The sequence below is a fragment of the Sorghum bicolor genome, chromosome 8, assembly GCF_000003195.3.
Source record: "Sorghum bicolor cultivar BTx623 chromosome 8, Sorghum_bicolor_NCBIv3, whole genome shotgun sequence".
Lineage (NCBI taxonomy): Eukaryota > Viridiplantae > Streptophyta > Magnoliopsida > Poales > Poaceae > Sorghum > Sorghum bicolor.
The window spans coordinates 45360426-45369688 of record NC_012877.2 but is presented as its reverse complement, the minus strand read 5'-3'; the positions used below and the strand labels follow the sequence as shown (position 1 = coordinate 45369688).

The window sequence follows — 9263 nt, the reverse complement described above, 5'->3', positions numbered from 1 at the left end:
GTGACATCCCTAACGGTCGACGTATTCCACCTCGTTCGGATCGGTGTTTGTAGGACCGTAGTCAGAGCTTCCTAGCCCCCTTCTCATCTCTTTCTGTGGTTAGTGTTCTGATGTCCCGAAATAAATAATCTTTGAAGTAATTCTTGATTCTTAGATCGACTAGAGAACTATTAGGAAACTTCCTCTCTTCCCACAAAAAATAATTATATAGTTATCCTTGGGCGATCTTGAATCTTAATTAGTACACTCACGTTCCCTGTGGAAAATCGATACTCTGGAATACTCCCGGGTGAAAGCTACATCGGTATCCGTGCGCTTGCGGATTTTTCTGTTTGCGTTTAACATACCCAACACTAATATTAAGCTGAGTAGTCTAAATCTAGTCTCTCTATTCCCTAGGCTTCTTTATTTTATATATCATATATCTATGGTTTACCCTCCTGCCAAGTATATGACTATGCAAACCAATCACTCATAAGTAGTCATGTTTTGCATGATCTCATTGTTTAAGTCCTTAGTGCTTATCCTTGAGCTAAATATAAATAACTATACGTGGAATACTTCCCGGTGAAGTGCTACAATGGTATTTAATCTGTATGCTTGCAGATCCTATATTTATTTTATTAGTGGACAGTTTTCATACCACACTTCTGGCGCCATGCTAGGGATGACAACTTAGCTTTAGTGGTGTTAGAAGTGTCAACAAGCATTTCTGGCGCCGTTGCTGGGGAAGGATTCAACTTTTCGAGAAAAAAATGCCTAAACAGATACTTAATAAATGAGTAGGTACCTTGATAGTCACCTTTACTTGGCAGGTTTACCCCTGTTTGTTTTTCTATGTTTATATTTTTATACAGGGTAATAGCGGGATTGAATCTGATTCACTCAATTCTTTATTCGAATCGGATCAATCAAGAAGGAAGCTCGTCACGAGTATTTGAAGCTATGGCTGAAAAGACCTTGTTGGAGTTCTCTGCTCCAATAGTGGAGAACATCCACACTTGTCCAGTACTAAGAACAGAAGATCTTGAGTTTGAGCTCAAGCCAAGCCTCATCAACATGGTGCAAGCTATCCAATACAGTGGAAAGGCAAATGAATGTTTACGGTCCTTAAGTATCAAATTTAATTATCAAATAAACAAAGAAAAGGATCCAAATGAAATCAACATCTAGACTTAGGGTTTTATCTAACAGAATTCCACGAGTTTTGGTGTTTGTCTACTTCTGCAGGGGGTTATCAGGAAATAAGGAAGAAAGGCCCACATGTCAGGATTACATAGAGATATCAATGCACCGCGCAATTTTCTACCATCTAGAAGACTCCAGAAGCCACGAGACCGAAGCGGAGGCGAAACGGGGCCAGGACCTGGGCGCCCGCCCAGTTTCCTTGGGCGCCCGCCCACCTGCCGAGCCCAATCAGGACTCTTTCTCTCGGGAGATCTCCACCGACCTATTGGATCCAGAATAACGTAGTACCACATCGCCTACCGACCCAAAAACGCATAGAAGGGGAGGACTATATAAGGAGACCCCCCTGGCCCCTGGAGAAGACATGAAGAAATTATCATAGAGACTGAGGGGTGCCCTCGAAGGAAAACCTCTTCTCTAATTAATATTTCTTTTTTTAGGCTTAGCAACCAATGTAAGGTAGAAATAGATCTTCTAGTTTCTACTAGATTGAGAGAGATAGAGTGGAGGTGTAGATTGGAGGAAGCCCGGCCTGTCGGTGTCTACTCCAAGCTTGTACCTGCGGGATCAAGTTCTCCTAACCCGAAGCTTGCTCCTAGGATTCTTCAGTATTTCGACTTCTAAATTCTAGTAAGTTCTTGTTTTATTGTTCTTATGGTTTATGAGTTTACTTTAATCTCTTCGCGTAGAGTTTAGAGTAATCATTGCTGGCGTAAACGTGGTGTTTAGGCTGGGGTACTCATAGATATTCCCTGACTAGCTGGACCGTGGTAGTAGTGAGGAACGTGACAATTCCGAGTTACCTTTGTAGATCACATCTCGTTAGTAGGAAGGATAGGGTTTATAGGTGCGGGTTGAACATCCTTTGTGGTGTCTAGATTCCGTTAGCCTCCCCATTAGAACAGTAGATCATCCTTACCAAGGTTAGAAGGAGACTACGGTTGCAGTCTTCTCTATTTATCACTCACATCGAGAGACATTCTTTGTAGCCTAAAGTGATAGTAGCAATAGATTTGGTTAGTCAGATGCACCCTTTCTCCCAGTGGTAAAAATATAAATACGATAACTCTGGATAATCTCCCGGGTGAAATGCTCACCGATATCCGTGCGCTTGCGGATCATTTCCTTATTGCGTTACCAAATATCAACAATGAAGATGCAAGTACACATCTGCAGGACTTCATGGAGATTGGAAACACCATTGCCATAGAAAGAGTTAATCAAGATATCATACTACTTCGCTTCTTTCCATTCTCACTAGTGGGATGAGCGAAACAATGGTTCTATGCCAACCAAGAAGACATCAACACATGGGCAAAGTGTTCCAAGGCCTTTCTAGCAAAATTCTTCGCAATAGGCAAGACCAATGCCTTAAGAGGAAAGATTACCAATTTCCAACAGCAGAAGACAAAAACCATTTTAGAAGCATGGGAGCGTTTGCAAGGAGACATTCAAGGTTGTCCTCATCATGGAATGGAAGAATGGTTACTCATGCAAGGCTTTTATCATGGATTAAACCAAAAGATGCATGAGCACCTGGATGCTACTACTGAAGGATCATTCTTGTCACTCACTATTGGGAAAGCTAAGGAGCTTATGGAGAAGATATCAGATAATCAAAGCTGGTCCCAAGACAAAGGTGAAGAAGCAACTGAAGAAGTGAATGCACAGTCCACCAAGATGGATGACTTGCTCCACTAGTTAGACTAGAGGGCCAAGTACAAGGAAGACCAGAGGGCGATTGAAGCAATATCTAATCTAAATCAAGTCCCGCCGTTAGGAAAGTTCCACAACAACCAAATTGGAGACAACATCAAGATAGCCAAGGTATGGATTCAAGTAATTTTACAAAGCAACCTTGTTTAAGAGATATAATTATGTAGCAATCTAAAATCAATCTAGACATTAAAGCTAGGCTTGCTAATAATAATAAAACCTTGGAAGATATAAATGCTAAAATGGATAGTTTTTCATCTGCCATTAATGACCAACTTGAGTATAATAAAAATATAGAAGCAAAAATAGCACAGTTGGTTGTTGCATTGCCTGTTGCCACTAACCCTTAGCATGTAAAGAGTATCACTACAAGAAGAGGGAGTTCTACCAAAGATCCTCCCTACCCAAAAGGTACCTAAAGACCAGTGGCAATACCATCAGTGCTTCCCACAATGGTGTAGAATGAGAACAACATCCCTGAAGACATACTACCAGAACCAGTCCAAGACCACGAGATGAGACAAGATTTTCGAGACACCAACTTCCTACCGTTTCCTCATCGGAGTAGAAGACCACAACAAATAGATGAGCAGTATGGTAAGTTCATGGAGGTACTTCAAAAATTATACATCAATATCCCTCTGTTAGATGCCATACAGGTCCCTACATATGCCAAGTACATCAGAGACATTCTCAATAAGAAGAGACCACTGCAATCCACCAAAGTGATCAAGCTCACAGAAGAATGTAGTGCGGCCATCCTTAACAAGTTACCAGAAAAGAAAAAGGATCTAGGATGTCCGACTATCGAATGCACAATTGGAGATTAACATTTCAACTCTGCACTCTGTGACCTTGGAGCAAGTGTCAGTGTGATGCCCGCTTCTTTCTACTACAAGCTTAATCACACTGCACTTGAGCCTACATCAATGTGTCTTTAGCTGGCCGACCAATTAGTCTGATATTTCGGTCAAGATAAGACTTCTTCGTGCTAGTAGACTTTGTGGTACTGGATATGCATTCAGATTCAAGAATGTCACTCATTCTTAGGAGACCATTTTTGAGCACCGCCAATGCACACATTGATGTCGGGAAAGGATCTATCAAATTCACCATCAACGGTCAAGAAGATCAGTTCACATTCAAACCAAAACAAGAGCTCAACTCTTCTGTGAAGATGGTAGATCAAGACAAGCTAGAAGAATCACCAGAGTCACCCACTCTAGGATCATCAGCGGAATAAATAATTTGGAAGGTCCAAGTTCAGAGGACGCTAAACTTCGAACCCTCGCTGGAAGGTATCTCGGTATTTATCCTACTTATTTTTCAGTATATATATACTTTACACTACTACTTTATAAAATTCTACGCCCCATATAAATAATTTTTCCGGTGTGTAACAACCCGTTAAAAATATTTATTGTGGTGGCATAAAAAGATTGATTTAGCTTATATATTTATTCTTAGCTATTTCTCATTTTTAATTCCTGCATTATATTTTTATATAATATATTTCTTACATGATGGGTCCACCACCATGGGTCCCACACATCATAGACCTCACCTAACATACATCACATCATCACTTACCATCCTCCACTCACCCTCCTCTTTTCCACCGGCCAAATCCACCAAACTTCCACTCACTTTGCTTAGGAATGAAGCAAAGTTTCCAACCACAAAATTTGAGTGGAGGAGGAGCAACCACATGGGCGGCCGCCCCACCTCCTATGGGCGGCCACCTGGCCACCTTCTCCCCTATAAAAACCCTTCCTCCCTTCACTTCTTCACACCACACACAAGCCATTTTAGTAGACCAACTTCGAGCTCTCAGCCTCCAGCAGTCCAGATAGAGTTTGGGAAGAAGGAGAGCTTAGAAAGAGTAGAGAAGAGGAGAGAAAGTTGGGAGAGTGAGCAAGAGCTCAAGACCTAGTGAAAGAGGGTTAGTGCTGTAATAATTTATAGAGAGAACTTAGTGGAAGTGTTGTCCAACTAGGGATTAAGAAATTTAAAATCAAGGGGAGGTTCTGTCAAAATCCAAACTAGCAACTAGACTTAATCTTGAAAGAACGACTGACTTCTAGACGGCTAACCACTAACCTTTGACTAACCCCCTTGCACTAGTGTTTTTCTCTATAAGAATTTATTGTAGGATGAAGAGCTGCGCAAAGGGAATCGCCAACAAGGTCTCGAGAAGGACCACAAGGAGCTCATCCTGGTACACCTCGTCGAGGGCTGACTCCGACATGAGCATCGATCCTCCTGCCGATGCTCAGCCATCATCTTCATCAGCTGCACAATGGGTTCTCCTCACAGCAAATCACCTTGCCTTGAGGGATGCAAGAGAAAAGAACACCTATAATAAATTAAGGAGCAGGAACTTTGTCCACACACCGGTTTTCGATGAGGTGTTCCTCTATGATACAGGTATGGCAACTGAACTTCACACTATTTTCCAGTTTGTTGGTTGGAGTTTTTTTGCATCTATTACTAAGTTAGGGTCAAAGCTCTTAACCATAGAATTTCTATGCACCCTTCAACTCACCCAGATAGGAGTCTATTTTAGGTTGTTTACCTAAGAGTTCTGTTTAGCATGGAGAGTTCTTAGCGATCTTTTAGGCTTTCCTTCAAATACACATCTAGATCTAACTCAAGCCTTAAAAGATTGTGACACCCATAAGTTCTAGATTGAAATATCTAAAGAGCCTTTCTTTCATGGCAATCGTACTCGGGACATAGAACATCCTAAGTTGAGGTTCTTACATAAATGGTTGGGTACAACTTTCTTTCCCCAAGTTGATGCTAGTAAGATTATAGCTATAGATTTACAATTAATTTATGCAGTAGTAAAGAAAATAAGGGTGTCGTCTATCCATGCTTTAGTAGATCATTGGTTAAGCATACCTGAATATAAAGTAGGAGATGTAGCAATTTGTTCTTTTGTTATCCTGTTTAGCTGTTAAGCTTAAGTTACTTGAAGGTGCCTCTGTGGATTTTATTGATACACATAGACAAACTTATGGGTATGAACATTTTAATCATGCGCACCTTGTAAAGAAAATAAAAGGGGATCTATACATGACATATGGGGACACCAAGCTTTAGTAACCTAACCCAGAGATGGCACTGTATTCTGTCCAAACTCTGCACATTGAATTTCAGGCACAACCAGTGAACAGGAGAGGAGCTCAGGGGGAGACTTCTAAGAGGGCACCTAAGAGGACAGCCTCTGAGAGATTTGCTTGTCAACACGAGCCAGTCTGGCTTGGTGCTGACACAACTCATGAAACACCGATGCACACCAGCTATGATGAATGGTAGGCACGCCAACACCGTGCACAGAATCTTGGGATGTATCCTCTGTTCCATCCTGACTACCATCCCTATGGGTATTATCCACCACCACCATTCATTCCCACAAGAGAAGGTCCCTCAAGAGAAGCTCCAAGGCTTTCATTCAGCACATATGGAGAAAGGACAAAAGACGAGGAACAAGGCTTTGAGCAAGGACACAGGTCTAATGCTTCTGGGTTCTTCTACACCCAGCAACATTACAATGAGCAAATGGCATTCCAAAACTACATCCACACCTCTCTTGCTCACAATGAGCAAAATTGGAATGACCAGTGTCAGTGGAACCAAACCACCACTCAGACGTTGGCATCTATTCAAGAAGGGTAAGATCAAGCCAACAGCACCCTAAGTGACATCTTTGTGTTCCTCCAGATCCCTAAAGAAGACTAGCTTGGGAGAGGACCCCCATTACCAAGGTAAGTTTTCTTTTTCCTTCATTTTGATTTATTTCTTTCCTTTCTATATAAATTTATAAAATCAAATAAATATTTTGCTGTTTAATTTGTTTAAGTTTTAGTTTGCTTAAAAATGAAAACCAAATAAAAAGAGTGTGTAATATAAGTTTGCTATAAATAAAATATGTAGAGATGAAGAAGGCATGATGGAAATGATGAATAGTTGCTCTGCCATAATTTTTCTCAAGTACCTAGTTTTAAATTTGATCTCTCCCAAGGATTGGATACACTATTATGATCTGTTGTTTATCATGTTCTTAGTGCTACTAAATTCTGGAGATTTATTTTATGAAAATTAAAATGCTTCATTTTGAGTTCTATGTATGATAGAGAGTATAAAATTCTTACCACAACTATATTTATTTAGAATAGGAAGCCTCCACATATATGTAGGGCTTTGTGTTTGCTCGAGCTGTGTTGACCCTTAGGAACTCATCATGTGACTAATCCCGGTATCACGTACACTCATGTTCACCCCTTTTTGCTATTTCTACTCTGGAAGTACGCACCACATATATATTCCATATTCACCTATCCAAAAATATTTCACTCTTACACTAAGAGTGAACACCAAAAACATTTCCCTTCCTTATTTGCTAGCCAATTATCTCAAGTTCAATGCTCCAAGTACAATCTTTCATTCCACGACAAAATATTTGTTACAAAAAGAATTGATGGGCTGCAAGAAAAAAAATAGTTCCATAAAAGAAAGAAAAAGAAAGATTTATGAGCCCAAGTTTGTTATCAAAATTTCAAGTTCAAAGTTAGAGGAATCATTCCAAGTAAAGGAGCATTAGAATTATTTTGCTCCCCTTCTCCTTCCACAAATATTCTTTAGTTTAGCATCCACATATAAAACCACGCATGCACAAACCGGTTGGTTATGTGGTGAATTCATTTGGATCCATGGTTTGATCAGATCCAATGCATTAGTTATCTCCACACCTATGAGCTCCACATAAGCTTTATTAGATACAGGGTGTGAGAGAGAGAAGGCTATAAATGCCTTGTGCCATAAATACTACATATCTAGAGGCTAAGAGAGAAGGCATCACTCCTTTCAATGCCTAGGAGAGGTTCCAAAAATACCACATAATGAGAGACTTGAAAGGATCATACAAAAGAACTCCGAGTTTTATTTTGAAAATTATAAAAACTCTAGGACAAAGGTAGAACAACAGAGCATGAGACAACAGTGCTTGACTTAATTGGTCTGTCTTTCAACTGCTCAAGACCCAAGTGTAGGTAAAAGTCCCATGGTTGGAAAAAACATGAGTAAGTTTGGAAGTTATGATAGTTCACTCTAGTCTAAGGATGAGTTCTTATTTAAAGCATGTGTACTAGTAAGGTGTGAAAGCAATGTAGCAACTCCTGATCCATCCTTTGTACTTGTTTGCTTAGGGACGAGCAAAAGGTAAGCTTGGGGGAGTTTGTTGATGGTTGTTAACCATCAAAATTATATGTCATCTAAGGAGAAGAAAGGGGATAAAAACTGAACATCACCATAGACTTAGGGTTTTCACTGACAATTTCCACAAATTTTGTTGAATGTCTGTTTATGTAGGGGTTTATCAGAATAATAACAAAAGGAGGTCCATATGTCAGATTTACATAGAGAGGAGACCCGAACGTCAACTCCAGAAGACTGCAGAAGACTCATGAAGGCATGCCCTAAAACCTAGGGCCCACCTGCCATAGGCAGGGGCGGGCGCCAAGGCCAGGGTGGGGCAGCCGCCCGGGGGGTCTGGCCAATCAGAGCCAACCTCGTGGATTCTACCTCCACCAACTTTGAGGATCAATCTTAAGTGCACGTTTATGTTGGTTTGATCGAAGGGCTGTGGTGCTTCCTAGGGGGCTATAAATACAAGCCTACCCCCCTGGAAGAGTGGTCATAATTGAGAGAGAAAAATAGAATTATATTTTTATTCTCATCTGAGAATTAGAGGGAGCCATTAGAGCCAAGGATTAGAGATAGATTAGCTACTCCTAATCTTCATCTTTTGCATAGGTTAGATTAGATCAAGGAAGAGTCGGGCGTCTGTGCTCGGAATTTCCAGATCTTCATCATCAAAGATTGGTATATTATCTCTCTTTTGACTTTATTCTAATATCATTATGTTCTTATTTATTATGTTCTTAGTTTATTATAGTTCTACATTTGATATGGTTATGATTGATAATGAGTTTATGTATATGTTTGCAAAGCGTTTAGCTTTCGTCGTGGGAGAGTTAAGTGATAGATGTCATGTAAGCATGGTGCTTAGATGTCGTTTATCTGCAATTACACCCTATTGGCCGGGTTGTGTGGTAGATCACGGAAGTGACAGTTCTGTTGAGTCCTTTGTATTCCATCCCCCGTTGGTAGGACAGGTAGAACCACAGTTGCGTAGGAAGTCTAGCTCTGTCTTGGCTTTTTATAGCAATGTTCCTTATACATAAATGAAGAGCCTTTTGTGCTATATATGATAGTGTAGCATTAGAGTAGATGAATGACTTGATAAATTAGAACTACATAGGGATTTATATCTCTTGAACTAATCGGACGTCTGC

At 40.4% G+C, this 9263-nt stretch overlaps 1 long non-coding RNA gene across 2 annotated transcripts; it reads left to right on the top strand.

The window, feature by feature from the left end:
• LOC110429648 lies at nt 4708-8844 on the top strand. 2 transcript variants are annotated; one of them, XR_002446755.1, is made up of 3 exons: nt 4708-5331; nt 6067-6674; nt 8278-8844. It is a non-coding gene; the product is annotated as an uncharacterized LOC110429648 (long non-coding RNA). The 2 variants fall into 2 exon arrangements; XR_002446754.1 differs by having other exon boundaries at nt 4708-6674.